Source organism: Arachis hypogaea, chromosome 16 (genome assembly GCF_003086295.3).
Source record: "Arachis hypogaea cultivar Tifrunner chromosome 16, arahy.Tifrunner.gnm2.J5K5, whole genome shotgun sequence".
In the NCBI taxonomy this organism is placed as follows: Eukaryota; Viridiplantae; Streptophyta; class Magnoliopsida; order Fabales; family Fabaceae; genus Arachis; species Arachis hypogaea.
Window position 1 is genome coordinate 55,799,896 of NC_092051.1, and position 24,329 is coordinate 55,824,224.

Here is a 24,329-nt window from a genome sequence, read left to right on the forward strand (position 1 = left end):
AAAAATTTTTCAAAAACCTTTCAAAAATTTCTCACCTGTTTTCGAAAAAAAAATTTCTTTAAATAAAAATGTTTTCAAAAATATATTTTTCTTCAGAATTTTTTAAGAATGAATTCTAGTGTTTCATGAAGCTTGGCTGGCTGTTAAGCCACGACTGTAGGGCATGTTAGACGTGTCATGTCTGAGTTACATACTAAAGCTTGGCTGGCTATTAAGCCATGCCTGACCCTTTGATTGGAGCTTTAGTCTAAAGAGCATAAGATTCCTGGAATTCACATAAAAATTTTGGAATTCTCATTTTTCTTTTTTTTTTTTTCAAAATGATTTTCGAAAAAAAAAATTAAAAAGAAAATACAAAAAAATTAGAAATTCATAAAAATCAAAAATATTTTGTGTTTCTTGTTTGAGTCTTGAGTCATGTTATAAGTTTGGTGTCAATTGCATGTGCATCTTGCATTTTTTCGAAAATTCATGCATTCATAGTGTTCTTCATGATCTTCAAGTTGTTCTTGGTAAGTCTTCTTGTTTGATCTTGATGTTTTCATGTTTTGTGTCTTTTCTTGTTTTTCATATGCATTCTTGCATCCATAGAGTCTAAGCATCAAAGATTTCTAAGTTTGGTGTCTTGTATGTTTTCTTTGCATTAAAAATATTTTCAAAAATATGTTCTTGATGTTCATCATGATCTTCATAGTGTTCTTGGTGTTCATCTTGACATTCATAGCATTCTTGCATGCATTCATTGTTTTGATCCATAACTCTCATGCATTGCATCATTTTTCTTGTTTTTCTCTCTCATCATAAAAATTCAAAAATAAAAAAAAAATATCTTTCAAAAATTTTTAAAATCTAGTTATTTTTATGAGTCAAATCAAATTTTCAATTTAAAAATCTTATCTTTTTCAAAATCTTTTTCAAAAATAAAATCTTTTCCATTTTTCTTAGTTATTTTCGAAAATTTTAAAAATATTTTTCAAAAATCCTTTTGTTATTTTTATATCAAATTTTCGAAAATAACAATAACAATTAATGTTTTGATTCAAAAATTTCAAGTTTGTTACTTACTTGTTAAGAAATATTCAAACTTTGAGTTCTAGAATCATATCTTGTGATTTCTTGTGAATCAAGTCATTAATTGTGATTTTAAAAATCAAACCTTTTTCAAAAACTAATTTCAATCATATCTTTTCAAAATATCTTCTTATCATATCTTTTTCAAAAACTTGATTTCAAAATATCTTCTCTAACTTCCTAACTCCTTATCTTTTCAAAATTTGTTTCAACTAACTAACTAACTTTTTGTTTGCTTCTTATCTTTTTCAAAACTACCTAACTAACTCTCTCTCTCTAATTTCTTTTTAATTAACTAATTATTTTAATTTTTGACTTTTATTTTCGAAAATTACTAACACTTTTCAAAAATTATTTTCGAAAATCACTAACTCTTTTTCAAAAATTATTTTCGAAAATCCTCTCCCTCTCTCTCATCTGATTCTATTTATTTATTCATCTACTAACATCTCTTCCTCACATCACTCACCAAATTTGAACCCCCTCTTCTATCTGTGTTCGAATTTTCTCTTCTTTTCTTCTTCTACTAACAATAAGGAACCTCTTTACTGTGACATAGAGGATTCCTCTTCTTTTCTTTTTCTCTTCTCTTTCTTATGAGCAGGGACAAAGAAAAAGGCATTCTTGTTGAAGCTGATCCAGAACCTGAAAGGACTCTGAAGAGAAAACTAAGAGAAGCTAAATTACAACAATCCAGAGACAACCTTATTGAAAATTTCGAACAAGTAAAGGAGATGGCAGTCGAACCCAACAACAATAATGCAAGGAGAATGCTTGGTGACTTTACTGCACCAAAATCCAATTTACATGGAAGAAGCATCTCCATCCCTGCTATTGGAGCAAACAATTTTGAGCTGAAACCTCAGCTAGTTTCTCTGATGCAGCAGAACTGCAAGTTTCATGGACTTCCATCTGAAGATCCTTTTCAGTTCTTAACTGAATTCTTGCAGATCTGTGATACTGTTAAGACTAATGGAGTAGATCCTGAAGTCTACAGGCTCATGCTTTTCCCTTTTGCTGTAAGAGACAGAGCTAGAGTGTGGTTGGACTCTCAACCCAGAGATAGCCTGAACTCTTGGGATAAGCTGGTCACGGCTTTCTTAGCCAAATTCTTTCCTCCTCAAAAGCTGAGCAAGCTTAGAGTGGATGTTCAGACCTTCAGATAGAAGAAAGTGAATCCCTCTATAAAGCTTGGAAAAGATACAAGCAGCTAACCAAAAAGTGTCCTTCTGACATGCTTTCAGAATGGACCATCCTGGATATATTCTATGATGGTTTATCTGAGCTATCAAAGATGTCATTGGATACTTCTGCAGGTGGATCCATTCACCTAAAGAAAACACCTGCAGAAGCTCAAGAACTCATTGACATGGTTGCTAATAACCAGTTCATGTACACTTCTAAGAGGAATCCTGTGAGTAATGGGACGCCTATGAAAAAGGGAGTTCTTGAAATTGATACTCTGAATGCCATATTGGCTCAGAATAACATATTGACTCAGCAAGTCAATATGATTTCTCAGAGTCTAAATGGAATGCAAGCTGCATCCAACAGTACTCAAGAGGCATCTTCTGAGGAAGAAGCTTATGATCCTGAAAACCCTGCAATAGCAGAGTTAAAATACATGGGTGAACCATATGGAAACACCTATAATCCATCATGGAGAAATCATCCAAATCTGTCATGGAAGGATCAAAGGCCTCAATAAGGCTTTAATAATGGTGGAAGAAACAGGTTTAGCAATAGCAAGCCTTTTCCATCATCCACTCAGCAACAGACAGAGAACTCTGAATAAAATACCTCTAATTTAGCAAACTTAGTCTCTGATCTATCTAAGGACACTGTAAGTTTCATTGATAGTTTGGAATTTATAGTATATTCTCTTCTTTTTATCCTATTTGATTTTCAGTTGCTTGGGGACAAGCAACAATTTAAGTTTGGTGTTGTGATGAGCGGATAATTTATACGCTTTTTGGCATTGTTTTTAGTATGTTTTTAGTAGGAACTAGTTACTTTTAGGGATGTTTTCATTAGTTTTTATGTTAAATTCACATTTCTGGACTTTACTATGAGTTTGTGTGTTTTTCTGTGACTTCAGGTATTTTCTGGCTGAAATTGAGGGACTTGAGCAAAAATCAGATTCAGAGGTTGAAGAAGGACTGCTGATGCTGTTGGATTCTGACCTCCCTGCACTCAAAGTGGATTTTCTGGAGCTACAGAAATTAAAATCGCGCGCTTCCAATTGCGTTGGAAAGTAGACATCCAGGGCTTTCCGGCAATGTATAATAGTTCATACTTTGGCCGAGTTTAGATGACGTAAAAGGGCGTTGAACGCCAGTTCTACGCTGCTGTCTGGAGTTAAACGCCAGAAACAAGTCACAAACCAGAGTTGAACGCCAGAAATACGTTACAACCTGGCGTTCAACTCCAGAAAGAGCCTCTGCACGTGTAACATTCAAGCTCAGCCCAAGAACATGCCAAGTGGGCCCCAGATGTGGATTTATGTATCAATTACTTACTTCTGTAAACCCTAGTAGCTAGTTTATTATAAATAGGACTTTTTACTATTGTATTAGACATCTTTGAACATCTTTGGAATCATCTTTGGATTATCTTTTGATCTATTGATCACGTTTGGGGGCTGGCCATTCGGCCATGCCTGGACCTTCATCACTTATGTATTTTCAACGGTAGAGTTTCTGCACTCCATAGATTAAGGTGTGGAGCTCTGCTGTTCCTCAAAGATTAATGCAAAGTACTACTGTTTTCTATTCAATTCATCTTATTTCGCTTCTAAGATATTCATTCGCACTTCAACCTGAATGTGATGAACGTGACAATCATCATCATTCCCTATGAACGCGTGCCTGACAACCACTTCCGTTCTACATTAGATTGAATGAGTATCTCTTAGATCTCTTAATCAGAATCTTCGTGGTATAAGCTAGAATGATGGCGGCATTCATGAGAGTCCGGAAAGTCTAAACCTTGTCCGTGGTATTCCGAGTAGGACTCTGGGATTGAATGACTGTGACGAACTCCAAACTCGCGAGTACTGGGCGTAGTGACAGACGCAAAAGGATAGTAAATTCTATTCCAGTATGATCGAGAACCTCCAAGATGATTAGCCATGCAGTGACAGCGCATCGGACCATTTTCACAGAGAGGAATAGGATGCAACCAACGACAAGGGTGATGCCTCCAGACGATTAGCCGCGCTGTGACAGAGCATTTGGACCATTTTTCCGAGAGGATTGAAAGTAGCCATTGGCACCGGTGACATCCTTACATAAAGCCAGCCATAGAAAGGAGTAAGACGGATTGGATGAAGACAGCAGGAAAGCAGAGGTTCAGAAGAATGAATGCATCTCCATACGCTTATCCGAAATTCTCACCAATGATTTACATAAGTATTTCTATCCTTATTTTAGTATTAATTTCGAAAACTCCATAACTATTTTATATCCGCCTGACTGAGATTTACAAGGTGACCATAGCTTGCTTCATACCAACAATCTCCGTGGGATCGACCCTTACTCACGTAAGGTTTATTACTTGGACGACCCAGTGCACTTGCTGGTTAGTTATGCGAAGTTGTGAAGATATGTTTAGATCATGGTTCTGTGCATCCGTTTTTGGTGCCATTGCCAGGGAATCAATTTCGAACAACAATTCACAACCTGAGTAACAATTTTGCATACCAGACTTCCATTGTGCTTCATCATTCAAAGTTAATAACCCCAAGCTTTGATGGAGTTCTTCACAAACCATAGGCTCCCAAAGTTGATCCTCCTTTTGTAAGCCGGGATCCCATACTTTGTTTTCACACCCATCCTTGAGTTGATCATGGTGATTTCCTCCGGGTGGCAAGAGAGATGAATTCTCATGGAAGTACCAAACTATCCTCCTAGACCCATTCAATTGAGCATTACACCAATCCATGCTCCTCAATTTTGAGCTTTCAACCATAATGAGCCTAGACTTACAACGCCAACCACTAAACATCCTCCTCTTACACTTAATTCCACAAACCGCCCTAATTTGGCCATCCGTCTCAAGCAAACCATATTCAAGTGGGGTAATAAATCTAAGAGTTAGAAGTTTTACCCACTCAAATAAAGGATTAGATGACAACCTAGGTGGAGGAGTTCCCAATGATATTGACAATGCACGCTCTACTCCCGTCCATCCTCTCCTAGAGGTTTCCACCACTTGGCAAGGTTCTTCAAGCTTTACCGCTTGCCAAACCTCCTCAAGTTCCCATTCTTCTTCACCAATGCCTTCAATCTCTTCCCCATCACTCAAATCATAAATAGGAGTTTTAGTGAAATCTACCTCATCATCAATTCCAAGTCCAATGGGGAAGGGTTCTTCAAACTCAAAGGGATCATATGTTGATGCGGAATCATCATAAATAGGAGGACCTATTGTTTGGGACACTTTTTTCAATTCTTCAATCACATTGTGGCTTGAAGGTTGTGCACTCTCCTCCTCATCATCAACTTCAAACTCCATGGAAGAAGGCTCTTCAATTTGTGATTCGTCTATGTACTCAACATATCCTAAGGCTCCAACCATACTTCCTTTTGTTCAATAATCTCTATCTCCTCCTCTTGTTGCATTTCTTGCTTTAACTCCTCTTCTTCACCTTGGAGCTTCAAGTTCACTCCCTCACTAAGCTCCTTGGTTGCTTCTCCACATTCAACAATGGGAGTGCCTTGATCGCATAGGCTTAGGCGGGATAAGACTATCTTGCCAATGGCTTCTACCATGATAGCCATTTTTGCTCTTAACTCCTTAAACTTCTTTCCATCCTCCTCGTGTCGCCTTAAGATATGAGATTCAGTATGTCTCAATTCTAGCATGAGGGCTTCATCGGGAGGTGATGGTGGAAGAGAGGGTTCATTGTTTGAGGGAAGGTTGTTGTAATTGGAAGGTGGTTCATATTGGTGAAATTCTTGAGGTGGTGTATATAGACTTTGTGGTTCATGAGAGTATTGGTGTTGGAATGGTGGTTGCTCTAGATATGGTTCATATGGTGGTTGGTATGGTGGGTATGTGTTAGGGTCATATGGAGGTGAATGATGGTATGAGGCATGTGAGTATGGTGGAGGGCTATATTGAGGAAGGGGTTCATATGCATATGATGATTGTAGTTGACAACCACAATGAGGGTCATCACATACATTAGATTAGTATGCATCAAGATTTGAATTGTACCCATAAGAATCCGAAGGTTGTTGCCAAGAAGGTTGTCCATAAGCTTGGGGCTTCTCCCACCTTTGATATCTAAATCCTTGATGTATGTCCCCATTAGAGCTTCCATCTCCTACAACGTAGTTAGAACCATACTCATAGCCAAAAGGATGAGAATTCATAGTAACAAGAGAAAATAAAAACAAAAGCTAACAAGAAACAAAGAGAACAAAAATCCTACAACTAGCAAAAACTAACAAACAAACCAAGAATCAAGCTATTCACAATATATACAATATCTAATAACATAGCACCATTGCAATTTCCCAGCAACGGCGCCATTAATTTGATGCATAGAATTTGTTGTCGGTAAGGAATTTCACAAAATATTTACGTTGCAAGTATAGCCCAAAACCAACAAACAATTCTCACATCAAACTAAATTTTAGTTTTGTCACATGTACAAACCCCAATAAAAATTAACCGAGGTATTTAAACCTCGGGTCATCTCACAAGGAATTGCAATGAAGTGGTCAATTATTGGCTATGAAGGAACAAGGGGGTTTGGTTGATAAGGGGCGGAAAAATAAATGGCAAGAAAAGTAAATCAAGCAAGCAATTAAAGAAAGAAAAATAAAGAAAGGCAATTAATAAAGAGAGACATTCATGGTAAGAATTGAGATCATAGGCTTTCCATCCTAGTCACTAATAATAATAATTAACAAGAATTTATCTTATTACGTCATCCCCAATGATAGAAGAAGATATAGGTTATCTTCCATGGGAGAAAGTCTAACAAGACTAGCTAATCTCAATCTAAATGTCCTAATCAACTCACTAATTGGATTAGCAAGAGATTAGAGTTAATAGAAATGATATTAACTAACAATTCTAGATCACCAACATAGGTTGGTTTTCATGACTCAAGATCGCCTAATTACTCTTTCCAAGCCAAGAATGCTCAAAGTCTACTCTAAAGCCCAACCAAGCATTTTGTCAAACACTTGGTGGGTAATAAAGGAAAGCATGGTAAATATGCAAGAATAATAAAATCTAACAACTACCAATTACAAGGAGAGTAAATTCAAAACTCAATCATTAATAAAGCAAATATCAAACATCAAATTTCATTAAATGTAAATCAAATCCAACATAGAACATTCATGAACATAAAAGAAACATGAAAGTAAAATTAACACTACAAACCTTGAGAATGAAAGAGTAGAAGCAAGAAATCATAAAGGAAACAAGATGAAAACATGAAATTGGACTTATATCTAAGATGAAATTAACCCTAGGAACCCTAATTCTAGAGAGAAGAGGGAGCTTCTCTCTCTAGAAACTAACCTACATGATGCTAAGCTACAAACAATTGCTCCTCCTTTGCTTGGACTTTAATTCTGCATGAAATACACTCAGAAACAAGTTGGAATTGGGCCTGGGCAGCTCAAATATCGCCCCAGCGTTTTGCCTTTAAGTGAGTCACGTGCGAGTAGCGGCGCGTACGCGCCATGTGTGCGTGCGCGTCGATTGGCTATTTCTTCATCCGCGCGGATGTGTCATATACGCGTGCGCGTCTCTATGCTAAGTCACTTTTGCGCACGCGCACCTAGTACACTTGCGCGCCCATCGATGCATTCCCAATTCTTGTTTCCTCATGCATTCTCCACTTTGTATGCTTCTTTCCTCATTTTTTCTATCCAATACTTGCCTTATGAACCTAAAACTACTCAACAAATACATCAAGGCATCGAATAGAATAAAGGTGAATTAAAATCACCAATTTGAGGGCCTAAAAAGCATATTTTTATATTTAAGCATAAATTAAGGGAGAATTACAAAATCATGCTATTTCATTGAATAAATGTGGGAAAAGGTGAATAAATACCCTAAAATAAGCACAAGATAAACCACGAAATCAGGGTTTATCAATAGTCCTTGCCTATCAAGGTGGCGGCGGTGACACACGTAGCAGCAGCTCGCGAGGATGACGACGGCGGTGGCGGCTCTGCACAGTAACGATGGAGGCTTCATGAACGGCGACGGCCTTCTCTCCTTCGCGTTTGGCTCCCTCTCGCGCGACTTCCTTGGCTACGGCACAAACACGAGGCGCAGAAACATTGGCTTTGGTGAGACGGTGGTCCTAAGAAGTGCAGCAGCGGCAAGCTCGGCGGTCTCCCTCTCCCGTCCTCACTCTCTCTCTGTTCTTTTCCCTCTCTTCTTCAGTGTGGGTATGTGCTTGGGTTTGTGTGTGTGGGTTAATGAGTGCGTACAGCGTGCGAGGTGAGTGGAGGGAGTGTGGTGGCTGCTGAAGGGGAAGGAAAGGTGAGGGTATTGGATGGCTAGGGTTTCTTCTGACTGAATGAGGGTGTGTTTGTGTTTTAGGATTAGGATTTGTGTATGATTGATGGAGATTTTGGGGTTAATTGGAGTAAGGTAATTTTAATAAAATTTGAACATAGAGTAAGTTGAAAAACTAATTTAATCTCTAAAATTACTTTAAAATATTATTTTTGGTATAAAAATACTAATTGATTCTCAATCAATTTCTCTAATTGAAAATACATAGTAGTATAATTAATTCTCTTTATACTAAAACTTAAAAGTATTAAATTATAAAAAGTATAAATTATTTAAATCAAATCATATAAAATTCTTATTATTTCATAACTACCAACTTAATATTTTAAATATAGAAAATAACTCAATAATCATAAAATTGGATAAATTCTAATTTAAATAGCTAAACCTCATTATTTTCGAATTTCTAAAACTTTAAATCATGAATAGAAAAATAATCCATAAGTATTGGAAAAAATCTTAATTTATTTCAAACCCAATTAATCAAAATTGCCTTAATTTATTTTCAATAAAGAGAATTTTTTTTATGAAATTAAATCTGTAAATAACTATATGATTTGAGATTAGTTCAAAATAGGACTTTTCAAAAGTCTTGGATCTTACACTACACATATATGGAGGACGTTGCTAGTGCTCTTCCCTTTGCGGATGACGTATACCTCAGAGTCCAATCCCAAAACAGAATGTTTGGCTCCTACCGTGGGGCCCGAAGTAAATAACTCCACCGTGATTTTTTAGTATTGTTTTGGAGGACCATGGCTGATGATGCCGCACCTCAACCACCTCCCCCAGGCTGAAGTTAAAAAGATGGCTGACTTACTAGCCCAAAAGGGCAAGCTCAGTATGCAAGACCCTAAGAATGCACTTTCAAATGATGTACAATCCTGGGAGGTAGACCCCCAAGAGATCACACTTCCAAAGTAAAAACTGACAATATCCAACCCTTTTTCGGAGGATATTGTGAAGTTCCAAATGCCAAAGAACTTCATATTGCCTACCATGCTAAAGTCGTATGAAGGGTTTGGCGACCCTCATATCCATATTATCAAGTTCCAATCAATGATGTTTTTTAATGGTGCTTCTGACCCTATACTCTGTCGATCATTTTCAACTTTCTTAGATGGTGCTGCTTTATTTTGGTTTTCCAGGTTCCCTGCGGTTCAATTTTTTGCTTTGAGAAACTGGCGAGATCCTTCATTGACTACTTTGCCGTCTCGAAGATATATGTACACAGATCCAACTACCTTAATATTATCAAAAAAGGACAACATGAGAGCCTCAATGACTACATGACATGATTTACTCAGCCCTGTGGATTTGCTTGCACTCAAAAGTGGCCTCCGCCCTAGAAAGTTTCATCATAGCTGTGACTAAGCCAAAGACATTGGCAGAATTCTGAGAAAAGGTCTCGGGCCAAAGGGAGATTGAAGAGCTCCGAGAAGCTTGGCGCATGGAGAAACAACAATCCCGTCGAGATCAAGAAAGGCAGCCTAGATCCCAAACCAATAAGGAACCCAAAAAACCTTCCAAGCTAACACTAAAGTTCGTATCTTACACAAAATTTAACACAAAGAAAGAAGAGATAATAAAAAAAATCTTTCGTAATAAGCTCATAAAGCCACCTTGTAAGGCAGGAACTTATCAGGATAAAAAATACGTGGACAAGACCAAACACTACGCATTTCACCAGAAGTTCGAGCATACGAATGATGAATGTGTGGTAGCAAAAGATCTACCGGAACGACTAGCACGGCAGGATTGTTAGACAAATACGTCAACGGTCGAATACAATGAGATTCATCAACCACGGCAGCCACAGAGCATTAGACTCCAAACCCAGAAAAGGACCAATGGCAGAATATTAATCAACCCCATCCACTAAGGAAATTCATCAATTACATATCAGAAGGATTTGCATGTGGCGGTGACACAAGCTCGGCCAAGAAAAGGAGATACCGAACTATGCTAACGCTACAAGATGACTCAACATCACAAACATCTACCTTCCACATCCTGGAAATTACATTTTTAAACATGGATTTTCAGTCAAAAACTCCCAACCTTGACGACCCAGTTGTAATCTCAGTAACAACAGGAAACTTAGCTATTCGGAAAGTTCTCATGGATCTAGGAAGTAGTGCCGATGTCCTATTCCTATCCACTCTCAAAAAGATGCACTTAAAGCGAGAAAGTGTTACAATCATCCTCTGGCGAATTTGTCAGATTCTCCAGAGAAAAAGTCATGATAACAGGTTATATTTGGGTGAGCACGACCTTAGGGGAGTACCCTCATTCCAACGATTTCCAATACTTGGTTGTCGATTGCTTTAGTCCTTATAATATCATACTCAGGAGACCATCTTTAAATGCTTTTGGAGCTATTGTCTCTACAATTCATTTGTTTGTTATGTTTTGCTTACAGGATGGAATCATAGCAACAGAACATTTTCACAGAAAGAAAGCAAGACAATGTTACAGTGCCGGACTCAAAATGAAACAACCACCAATGCCGAGAACCAATTCGGTCTACAATACCAATGACATACTAGGATTAGCCGAGCTAGATACTTGGACCAATCTAGAATAGCAACCTATTCCAATCGACGATCTTCACAAGGTAAGTATTACTAGCAACGAAACCCAAAGCACTAAGATCGGTTCTACTTTTTTTGCAGGATATACGTAGCAAATCACTTATCTATTCCAAGAAAATGCCGACTGATGAGCGGATATTTTATACGCTTTTTGGGGTTAATTTCATGTAGTTTTTAGTATATTTTAGTTAGTTTTTAGTATATTTTTCATTAGTTCTAGGCAAAATTCATATTTTTGGACTTTACTATGAGTTTGTGTGTTTTTCTATGATTTCAGGTAATTTCTGGCTGAAATTGAGGGAGCTGAGCAAAAATCTTATTCAAGCTGAAAAAGGACTGCTGATACTATTGGATTCTGACATCTCTGCACTTGGAATGAATTTTCTTGAGCTACAGGAGTCCAATTGGCACGCTCCTAATTGCGTTGGAAATTAGACATCCAGGGCTTTCCAGAAATATATAATAGTCCATACTTTGCTCAAGGATAGATGACATAAACTGGCGTTCAACACCAGTTCCATGTTGCAGTCTGGCGTTAACGCCAAAAACAGGTTACAAATTGGAGTTAAACGCCAGAAACAGGTTACAACCTGGCATTTAACTTCAGAAATAGCCTAGGCACGTGTAAAGCTTAAGTCTCAGCGCCAGCACACACCAAGTGGGCCCCAGAAGTGGATTTCTGCACCATCTATCTTAGTTTACTCATTTTCTGTAAACCTAGGTTACTAGTTTAGTATTTAAACAACTTTTAGAGATTTATTTTGTATCTCATGAAATTTTAGATCTGAACTTTGTACTCTTTGACGGCATGAGTCTCTAAACTCCATTGTTGGGGGTGAGGAGCTCTGCTGTGTCTCGATGAATTAATGCAATTACTTCTGTTTTCCATTCAAACATGCTTGTTTCTATCTAGGATATTTATTCGCACATCAATATGATGAATGTGATGATCCGTGACACTCGTTACTATTTTCAACCTATGAACGCGTGCCTAACAACCACCTCTGTTCTATATTAGATTGAATGAGTATCTCTTGGATTCCTTAATCAGAGTCTTCGTGGTATAAGCTAGAATCCATTGGCAGCATTCTTGAGAATCTGAAAAGTCTAAACCTTGTCTGTGGTATTCCGAGTAGGATTCAGGGATTGGATGACTGTGACGAGCTTCAAACTCACAAGGTTGGGCGTAGTGACAGACGCAAAAGGATCAATGGATCCTATTCCAGCATGAGTGAAAATCGACAGATGATTAGCCGTACGGTGACAGCGCACCTGGACCATTTTCACTGAGAGGACGGATGGTAGCCATTGACAACGGTGATCCACCAACATACAGCTTACCATAGGAGGAACCTTGCGTGCGTGAAGAAGAAGACAGGGGGAAAGCAGAGATTCAGAAGACAAAGCATCTCCAAAACTCCAACATATTCTCCATTACTGAGGAACAAGTATTTATTTCATGCTCTTTTATTTTTCGCAATTCAAACTGATAAATATAATTGATATCCTGACTATGTGATGCCAGGGCATTTTGGCCAGTTTCACTGACCTTTTCATTACTATTTTTAAGGTAGTTTCATGCATTTTCTTAGAAAATAACCTAGTTTTGGGTAGATATTCACTTACATCTTGATTCAAGCATACATTGTGCACTTTACATGATTTCATGAGAATTTTTGCATGAATTATATGACAAATTAGGGGATGCATGTCTCATGATTTGGATTAGAACTTTGATGCACTTTATTGCTTGATTTCAGGACAAAGGAAGCAAGGAAGAACCACGTTAGCAGCCACGTTAGTCTAACTAACGTGACCACTAACGTGGAATGGGAGCTAGCTCGCAACGTTAAAAGTAATCACCAATAACGCCCTCGAAGCCATCATAACCCACGTTAAGAGTCACGTTAACTAAGTTAACGTTAACTCTAACGTGGAAGAAAGAAAATGGAGCCAACGTTAGTGACACTTACCTTTGTCACTAACGTTGGACCAAGCTCATAAGTGGCCACGTTAAGAGCCACGTTAACTTAGTTAACGTGGACTCTAACGTTAAGAAGCAAAAGAGAAGCCAACGTTAGTGACATTCACCTTTCTCACTAATGTTGGCCAAGCCTCCATAAGCCACGTTAACTCCCACGTTAACTTAGTTAACGTGGAAGCTAACATGGAGAAAGTAATTGATAGCCAACGTTAGTGACACTTACCTTTGTCACTAACGTTGGGGTGAACCACCAAAAGCCACCATGAGAAATGTTAACTCCCACATTAACTTAGTTAACATGGAAGCTAATATGGATAAAGAGATGATGAGCCAACGTTAGTGACATTCACCTTTGTCACTAACGTTGGAGATGGCTAGCATGACTATGTTAGAAGCCACGTTAACTTAGTTAACGTGGACTCTAACGTGGGAAATAGGGGCACATTGGAACGTTAGTGACAAAGGTAAGTGTCACTAACGTTCTCGAAGGATTGGCATTACTACGTTAGAAGCCACGTTAACCTAGTTAACGTGGACGCTAACGTAGGGACAAAGGAGGACTCTCCACGTTATTGGGAAAGGTAAGTCCCAATAACGTGTGCGAAGGACCAAGAGGCAAAGTTAGTGGTCACGTTAGTACCACTAACATTGAAGTCAACGTGATCATATTTGGGTTAGGAACGTTAGTGAAAAAGGTGATTGTCACTAACGTTCTCGAACCCACACTTTCACTTAACGTTGACACCACTAACGTCCTGAGTCAAAGTCCCTGCTTACTTCACCTTTTCTCTCTGCAAGCAAAGCTAAGCCCAATGAAAAGGATAACTGCTTCAAACTCAAGATTCAGAGGCCCATACCCAAGACTTGAAGAGCCAACTCGAAGATCGGAAGAGTAGTATATATAGGAGTAGCTTTGAATTAGTTTGGGGAGTAGGAAACTTTAGGGAGCCTTTGGCATAGAACTACTCTCTGTATTTTACTTTCTCTGTACTGCTAGTTTTACTTTCATCATGTATTCTCCATCTTGGTTTTCATTTTCTAGAGCTATGAACAATTAAACCCCTTTCATTGGGTTAGGGAGCTCTGTTGTAATTTGATGGATCAATATTAGTTTTCATTCTCTTGCTTTTATCTTTTCTCTTGATTTTACTAGAAAGCTTTTGATCTTCATCCAATTGGGTAGTTATCTTGGAAATGAAGCTATTCATACTTGGATCTCTTCTGAACCTTGAAAGAGGAATGAAGAGATCATGCTAGAAATGCTTTCTCATGCTGGACCAAATTGGGTTTGGATGGATATGTGACTATAATCCTACCAACACTTGATTTGGGAAATGCATGTGGTATAATCAGTGACCATACTTCATCTCTTCTCATGAGCAATTGACCAAGGAATTGGCTATTGATCAAGATTTGAGAGATTGAATTACCAAGAAATTGGAATTCGATCACTTAAGATTGCCAAGGAGATCAATGAATGCATTAATTGAGGAAGAGATGAAAATGAACTTGATCCGGAGAATGCAACATCTCCTGAGCCCAATGAACTCCCCATTTCTGATCTTACCCATTCTCTTTAATTTCTGCCATTTACTTTTATGAGCAATTACCCCATTCCCGTTTAAGATTCTGCAATTTACTTTCCACCATTTACATTCAGCTCTTTATTTCTAGCATTTACTATTTCTGCTATTTACTTTCCCACCATTTAATTTTCTGCAAATCTCAAATCAAATTCTGGTTCGCTCAACTAGAACATTCCTCTAATTAAAGTTGCTTGATCAATAAATCTCTGTGGGATTCGACCTCACTCTATTGTGAGTTTTTACTTGATGTCAAATTTGGTACACTTACCGAAGAAAATTTGTTGAGAGACAAGTTTTGTGCGTATGAAGTTTATGGCGCCATTGCCGAGAATTGATTTTGAATCAACAATGATTAAATTGGAGGATAACTAGATTGAGCATTTTTCTTTTGTTTGATTTAAATTTCTGTTGAGTTAATTCGCTTTTAGTTTTAGTTAATTTCTTCCCTTCCCCCTCCTTTTTCGTTTATTTTTTTAGTTATTTACAATTCAGTTCACTAACCCACTAACTGTTTGATATATTGCATCACTCACACTAACAGTAATTCTAACAGAATACTTTCTGCATCTATTTTCCTTGATTGTACCTTGTTGGTTGTATGACAGGAAGGAGAAGCGGAACTTCAACTTTTTTTTATTCTGAACTTGAGAGGACCTTCCTTAGATTAAGGAGGGAAGCAAGAGGAAAAAGAGTAGTAGGTGCTGAGGAAGAGGAAGAGTACTTTGAACTAGACATGGAGGAGAATATGGAGAACATTCATGAAGAAGAGGCTCACAACCATGGCAGAGAAGGTCTAGCAAATCATGCTGGGCAAGAAAGAAGAGTTCTAGGCTCCTACATCAACCCAAACCCAGGAAACTGTGGGAGTAGCATCCAAAGGCCAACCATACATGCCAACAACTTTGAACTAAAGCCACAGTTCATCACCCTTGTTCAGAACAACTGTTCATTCGGAAGAGGCGTCCATGAAGACCCCAATCAACATCTAACCACCTTCCTGAGGATATGCGATACTGTGAAGTCTAATGGTGTTTGACGTTAGGATTTTTGCCAGTAAAGAAGTTCATAAAAACAGTCGCGTTGTAGATATAGTCTCTAAACTGACAGAAATAACTTCGTACAAACGTTTTGGTTGTCACAAGTAACAAACCCCTTTGAAATTGATAACCGAGTATTCAAACCTTGGGTCGTCTTCCCAAGGAATTACAGGGAGGTATGTTCTTATTATTGGTTATGAGTTTGTAAATTGGGGTTTAGGAAGTAAGGTGGGAATATGTTATATGCCAAATAAAATAAAATAATAATAATAAAATAGACTCTTGGCAAGGTATGAGAAATTAGAAGTCCAGATTTAGTTATCCTTATCAACAATAATGAAAGTTGAATCTTAATTCCACTTAGTTAACCTTTGCTATAACAAGGGAAGGTCAAGTGACTAATTAGTTAGATCTTTGAATCCTAGTTAATTCCTAAGAAAAGATTGGGATTATTAAAGATCAATTCAATTGGCAAGATAACAATTAACAATTATGCTGTTAAATTGGATAACTCCTGAGTTACTGATTTCTTAACCAAAACCAAAAGGAAAAGAGTAAATCTACTGGAATAAAAATGTCTTCAGATGGGAAACAGTAATCATGTAAATAAAAGAAAGCAGTCATGAATTGAAATACCTCAAATAACATTAATTAAGAAAATTATATGTAACATGGAAGAGTTCATAAATTATATAAAAATAAAGAACCTGGGATTGAGAGTCACTCCTAAAACTAAGAGAAGTCCTAAATCCTAAGAGAGAGAGGAGGGAACCTCTCTCAAAACTAATCTAAATTATGAGAAGTGAATTATGAGAGCCTCCCTATGAATGGATGCAATCCCCCTCTTTATAGCCTCTAATCTGTGTTTTCTGGGCCGCGAACTGGGTCGAAAACAGCCCAGAATTCGCTGGAGAAGAATTCAAACACACTGATTTCTGTCAGTGCGACGCGGTCGCATGGAGCACGCGATCGCGTCACCTAGCGTCAGAGCAACTATGGCATATCATATATCAAATCGAAGCCCTGGATGTTAGCTTTCCGACACAATTGGAACCGCGTCGTTTGGATCTCTGTAGCTAAAGTTATAGCCATTTGAGTGCAAAGAGGTCAGGCTGGACAGCTTAGCAATTTCTCCAACTTCTTGTATTCCTTCCACTTTTGCATGCTTCCTTTCCATCCTCTGAGCCATTCCTACCTTGTAATCTCTGAAATCACTCAACACACATATCAAGGTATCTAATGGTAATAAGAGAGGATTAAACATAGGGAACTTAAGGCCAAAGAAGCATGTTTTCAATCAAAGCACATAATTAGGAAGGCAAATGTAAAACCATGCAAATAGTATGAATAAGTGGGTAAAGAGTTGATAAAAACCACTCAATTGAGCACAAGATAAACCATAAAATAGTGGTTTATCAACCTCCCCACACTTAAACATTAGCATGTCCTCATGCTAAGCTCAAGAGAAGCTATAAAGAATGAAGAATGTATGAAATGCAACCTATGAATTTAACTACATGCAGAATGTTTCCACCTACTTAGTTAAAAGTAAACAAATCTTTCAAGAGGAGACATGTACTGGATTTCACTAATTCAAATCATGAAAATGAAGTACAAATAGACTTGCAAGAAGAAAATAGCTCATGAAAGCAGGGAACAATGGATTGAGCATCGAACCCTCACTGGTAGTGTATACACTCTAATCACTCAAGTGTTTTAGGTTCGATTCTCTCAATTCTCTACTAACCTTGCTTTCTAAGGCTTGCTCTTCATCTAACAATCAATATAAATTTAATGCACAGATACACATATCAAGAGGTCTTTTAAGGGTTGTAATGGGGTTAGGGTCAAGGTAGGATTGTATTTGGCCAAGTGGACTAAAATCTGAATCCTTAATTAACTTAAACTTTCCACCTAACTTTTAGACAATCCATGTAATCATAATACCACCCCTAACAATCCCTTAACCATGTTTCCAGGTATTCATGCATCCTAATTTTAAGTACAGTACATATGCATTGCTTTCACCACTTACTTTGGGGTATTTTGTCCCCTTTTTCTTATTTGTTCTTTTTCTTTTCTTTTTCTCACTTCTTCTTTTTTATTTTTTTTCTTTTTTTTAATATATATTTTTTTCTTTTATTTTTCTCAATGCATATGATTTTTTTAATATATATATTTTTTTCTTTTATTTTTCTCAATGCATATGATTAAATTATTGGATGCATGAATCATGTCTTAAACATTTTTTTTTCAGAAAATTCTAACATACTCAATTTTCAAACCAATTCAATTTTCCCACACTTAAATCATAAACATCTCAAACCAATTACCAAGGATTCAAATTAAGGACATTATTGTTTTTCGCTTAGAGTTAATGATGAGCTAAAATAAAGAATAAAAGGGGTAAAATAGGCTCAAATTGGTTTGCAAAGGATAATGAAAGGTAAGGCCATATGGGTATGTAAGCTCAGTGAAACAAAAGGCCTCAATCATATAAGTGCATGTATACATCAAACCATGAAAATATAGAATTAAGCAAGACAAAGATCACAATTTTAGAGAGAAAAAACACACATCAAAAATAAAATATTGGTTGAAAAATGCAACCAATTTAAATAGGCTCAAAATCTCACAGGTTTTGTGTGTTCGAGCTCTAAACCATGTTCCAGTATAATATCTCTTCAAACAAGTGTAACATTAATTTTTATTCAAATTAGTGAAATCCTCTAAAAATTTTCTTGAAAAAGAAAATATTACTTCAACCAAGTGGTAAAATATGCAAAAAATTAAATAAATATGCAATCAAACATGCAAATGCAACAATGAATAAGGAAAATAAATCATTGGTGTTGAGATAGAGGAGTAACTAACCCATGGAGATCGGTATCGACCTCCCCACACTTAAAGATTGCACCGTCCTTGGTGCATGCTGAGATGTGCAAGTGGATGGGTGGCTTCAACTGATGCTTTTCGCTATAGATTGTGCAGATTGACTTGCTTGTCTTCCCATGTAAGCGTCTTCCGGTTCATTTCTTGGTGGCCATCCTGAAAGAAAAAGGGAAGAAAGGTAACCCAATAATAGAGATAAGAAAATAAATGAAGTATGGTTGGGTTAATGCCAAATGATAAGGGTCTCATTTACATGGAAGCTTCAACATGTACGTGAGAAAACAATATAAGCACATGGCATACCAGTGGTGCAAAATTTGCAACAATGGAGAAGAGAGTAGGGAAAGAGAGATAATATAAATTCATGTCAATGCAAGAGTAATACAGATATAAAAGATTGGCATTGATTTAAATAATATTACTCAATAAGAATGAAACAAGTCACTAAGCACCAAGAAAATACCAGAAAAGATGTAACAGTTGAATAAGAACATTTGAACACCAATAATAATTTTAAAAATATGCAATGAATGAAAGTATGCAAATAAATAAAATAAAATAAAATGAGAGGGAAAAAGGATGAGAAGAAGAAAAAGAAGGTGAGAAGGGAGAGAGAAGGACGAAATTAGGATTAGAAAAGAAAAGATAAGAAAATTGGCACCAATCTGGAGAGGTTGTGCGACGCTGGCGACGCGGTCGCGTGGGTGACGCGGTCGCGTGGTGCGCGATAAGGTTGGGTGACGCGGACGCGTGGGGCACGCGATCGCGTGACTCGATTTGTGCTAGTGGTGCGAGTGCAGCCTTGCGGTCGCACAACTCTCTGTTCAAAACTCAGTATTGCCAAAATCCAGAGTAACGCGGTCGCGTGGTCGACGCGATCGCGCGGGTGGCCTTATTTCCAATATGACGCAGACGCGTGGGTGACGCGTTCGCGTGGCAGGGCTTGTGCTACTAGCACGGGTCCAGCCCAATTCCAGCTCAACTTTCGGCCATACACCTTTTTTACGCCGATTTCAGGTCACCCGGCTGCGTGGGTGACGCGGTCACGTGGGAGACCATTATTCCCATATGACTGATGTGTGGAAAACGATCCAACACGAAACTAACCGGCAAGTGCACCGGGTCCCATCAAGTAATAAAACTCACGGGAGTGAGGTCGATCCCACAGGGATTGAAGGACTGAGCAATTTTAGTTTAGTGGATGACTTAGTCTAGCGAATCAAGAGTTGATTTGAGTGGTTTGTATTTGACAGAAACTAAATTGCATGAAATTTAAAAGGGAGAGGGACAATTGACAAGAAATTAAAGAGGGCAGAGAATAAAAGTGCTGAATCTTAAAGAACAAGAAATTTAATTGCAGAAACTTAGATTACAAGAAATGTAAATTGCAGAATCTTAAGATGCAAGAAATTTAAATAACTTGAATTGTAAAGGGAATCGGGATTTGGGTTTGCATAAATTAAACAAGAGAAAGTAAAATTTAACAAACAGAAATGTAACAGATGGACTCAATTAAACCGGATCTTGAATGAAAATGAAAATAAGCTTGGTGTAGCAACAAAACAAGAAAATTGAAATTGAAAACTGTAGATCTCAGGATTCAAGAGACTAGATAGCCAAGTCTAGATCTCACTGCCTTCCTAGATCCAGCAAGAACAATTGCAAAGGAAATGAAGAAAAGTAAATTGCAGAAATAGTAGAAGAAGAAGCAATTAACAGAAATGGAAATTCAATTATGCAGAAAATTAAACAAGATCTCAAGGTGAGATTGAAACAGAAGTTCTTCAATTCTCCACCCAAGATCCAAAGCAAGAAAAGTAAAGAGTGCTGAGCAAGAACAAGGAAGAAGAGAGATCAATTCTCCTTCCTAATCCTCTTGAATTCTAAAAACAACAACTAAAATGTAAAGGTAAGCTCTCTCTCTAAGTGTTCTAAGAATTCTAAAAAAAAAGCTCCCGGAAAACTTAAATCCTAAGCTATTTATACACTTTCTTCAAATGGTCTTCAAGCCTTGAATTGGGCCTTTGCCCTTGATGGAATTAGGTTGATAAAAGCCTCTGTTGATTGCACTTGGAGTTGGAGAGAAACCCATTGTGAATCGGGACATAATGCACAAAAGCTTGAGTCAAAGTTTGAGGTAAACTTTGGCTCAAGCTTTTTATACCAGCCACCCCCTTTTGCTGCTATCCACGTTTGAGCTAAAGTTTGAGGTCAAACTTTAAGCCAAACGTGGATCCCCTTGTATGCATGTGTGGCGCCAACGTTTGCCAAAAAGCTTGAGGTGCCAAGCTTTTTCCTCCAGGGTGTTTGTTTTGTGGTGCCAACGTTTGCCAAAAAGCTTGAGGCAAACGTTGGCGCAAGCTTTTGCTCCATCCAGGGTGTTTTCAGCTCTTCCAAAAGTTTGACCTAAAGCTTGAGGCAAGCTTTGGCTCAAGCTTTTTGTTCTCTCTTGCTCCTAGCCATTCCTTCTTTTTTTCAACCTTCTTCAAAACTCTTTTCACCTATCATCAATCAATCAGAACAACCAAAGCTATGCTCCAAATCATGAGATTGTGTTTCTTTCATAATATATGACAATTATAGCACAAAATCTCATGAAAATGCATTAATTTATCTATGGTTGATTGAATCAAGGAAACATGAAATTCTACCCAATTGGCTTACTTATGGTTCAAGAAAGTGCATAAACTCAATTGAAAACAAAAGAAAAGACTAGTGAAACTAGGCTAAGATGACTTGTCATCACAACACCAAACTTAAAGCTTGCTTGTCCCCAAGCAAGAAAGGAATTATGCTCAAAGGTTCTTTTAATTAAGACGGATTGAAGAATAACTTGTAAGGTCCTGTGAGTGAAGTGATTAAGTGACAGTGGGGTGAACTCTAAATCATATGCTCATGCAAGGGCCTCAGTGCTTACTAGTCCTTACATGTTGGGGGTCTTAGGTCCTAGGACTTTCATCCAAATGATATCATGGAGATCTCTCTATAGGTAATCACCTTGAAGCAGCTTATAGTTGCTGTGCTTTGGCCTTGACTCTAAGTGTTATGTCTCAAAGCGGCTCTTTAGATAAGCTTTCAATCAATACTCCTAAACCAGTTGGTTTTAAGGTATTAGGTGTTAAAGCACCCCTAAGGATTTACTTACTCAAGCCTCTCTCTTTGACACAATTTGACCACAAGCATTTACTAGGATAACAACTCTTTGAGTTCTTGTTTCTTTTCTTCTTCTCTGCCTAGTAATTGATGCTCAGAGCCTTGGGCCATGTTCTTTTTGTTTTTGTATTTTCTTTATTTTCTTTTGTTTTGTTTGCTGCTTCTTGGATGAATAAATGTTTGAGAATCTCCACAACACTTCTTTGAACTCTATGTCCCGCCTATGAGCTCCCATGCAAGTTTTCATAAGCATGCAACCTCAATACATGATTATACAACTAGAACCACCACTTTTCCTAATCTTTTGCTTGCCTCAAAATTGTTTAATTCCTTAATCCTTCTTTTCAAAGAACTTTCATGTGATGCATTTTTGAAATATTGAGTGCAAACAAGTTTGGAGAGTATAGTGTTGTAAATGATCAAGCATCTTGATTATTGAATTGCAGAAAAACTATACTAGACAGAAGGACAGATAGGGGTATAATATCACTTTTAATCACGGCAATATCTGATAATGAACAATACAACCTTTTGGAGTTTACTTGCTGTCCTCTTCCTCATCATCATTGCTGGTCTTCACATTCCTCTTTCACCTCTTTGATTGATGATGCTAAATCTTCCAAAAGTTTGTATGGTGCTCTGCAGTGATATTGAAAGTTGCTTGTTCCCCAAGCACTTGAAAAATGGTTAGCATGCATGAATTATTTGTGGGCCTTTGAACTTACTTTGGTGTGGGAACACCAAACTTAGTACCTTGCCAATGGTTATCATGCATCAGATTAACCATGTGTGAAACTCTTTTTCTTTTTCAAAAGCAATAGAACTAAAAACTAGGAAACAGCAAAATAGTTAACTAGTTCGTCTAGATGCTTGAAGCTAGCATTATGCAGTAGGTGAGAATATATTTTATGATGAAATTTTGGTGAAACACCAAACTTAGAATCCTTCATTCTCCCTTAGATTGTTTTGGTGTGTAACACCAAACTTAGCTCCTTGCAACATAGATAAAACTAATTAACCTTTTTATTGAAATAGATATGAAAAGATGGTTACCTCCGGTTGGGTTGCCTCCCAACAAGCGCTCTTTTATTGTCACTAGCTTGACATTTTTCATCCTCGGATCATGGAAGTTGAGGCTTCTGTTGCCTTTGGTTTCCTCCTCTCACTATGGGCTTCCTTTCCTCTGTTTCTTTTTGTGGAATTCCTCTATTGTGTCTTTCTTTGATGATTATTTCCTTTTCCATAGCCTTCTCACTTTCCTCCATAACTGCTTTCCCTTTCAACCCAGTAGCTTTTTCGCTGTTCTTTGGGTCATCTTCAATGGCCTTTAGGACTATATTTGTCCTCCTCTCGCCTATTTCTGCAAGGTGTCTAGCTAGCTGTTCCATTTGCCTCTCAATTCTTCTGAGTGAGGCCTCTTGGTTCCTGCTTATCATCTCTTGATTTTTCCTTGCTTCTTCCTGCTCTATTATTATCATCTCTTGAACTTTCACGAACCTTTCCATCATCATTTTTAGAACATAGAGTCTTTGAAAGTTTAGAATTGGTTGTGGTTGTGTTAACTGTGATGGTTGATGAGAGTCATTTTGGGCGAGTTGTGAGGTAGGATGGGGTTGGAAATGTGTGTATTGGGGTGGTGCATGATGATTGTTGTTGTGGGGGTGGTTTTTATGCTGGTTTTTGAAGTTGGAATTGTTGCAGTTGAAGTCCCTTGGTCTTTGATTTTGGTTTTCAACCCCCCTCCAGTTGGACTGAGTTCTCCAGGGTGGGCTGTACATATCATTCTGAGACCTGTATTGGAATATGCTAGAGGAACTGTTTGGAGAATGTGATTGCTCATAACTTTGTTGCTCATGATTAATTGCTCCAAAACCTTGTTCAGCTTGATTCCACCCGTAAGAGTTTTGAGTTAGGTTGTATGCATGTACTACAGCAGTTCTCAGCTCATTGATTTTTCTGACCATCATGTCTAGTTGTTGTAGAGTTTGCTGATGCATCTGCTTGTTTTGGTTCATGACTGCACGGACACCTTCAATTTCCTTCTCTTGTGTGAATGGTTGCACTTCTGCCTCTGGTTTAACAATTCCCTGAGGTGGTTTCAGCTTGGCTAGGAGTTCACTCATTAGTTCTTCCCATCCGATGATGTTTCCTTGTGGGAAAGCTTCAAACCACTGAGCAATGTCGTTCTTGGTGACGAGTGGGTGCTTCAAGTTGTGGGTTGCATTATCATCTAAGGTGGGGACATTACTACCATGATGACTGGGATTCGTTGGGTTCTTCAATCACAAATAGTCCAAATGAAGATTGAATACATTCATGTCCAAAATGTGGTTAAAAGGTTTAGCTGACACAATGTATCAAATAGTTGATAGGCTTGAAAGATTAGTAAGAGAGAATTGCTTCTCTCGTATATTCAACAAGCTGAAGTATGAGAATCATACGAAGCCAGAGAAAC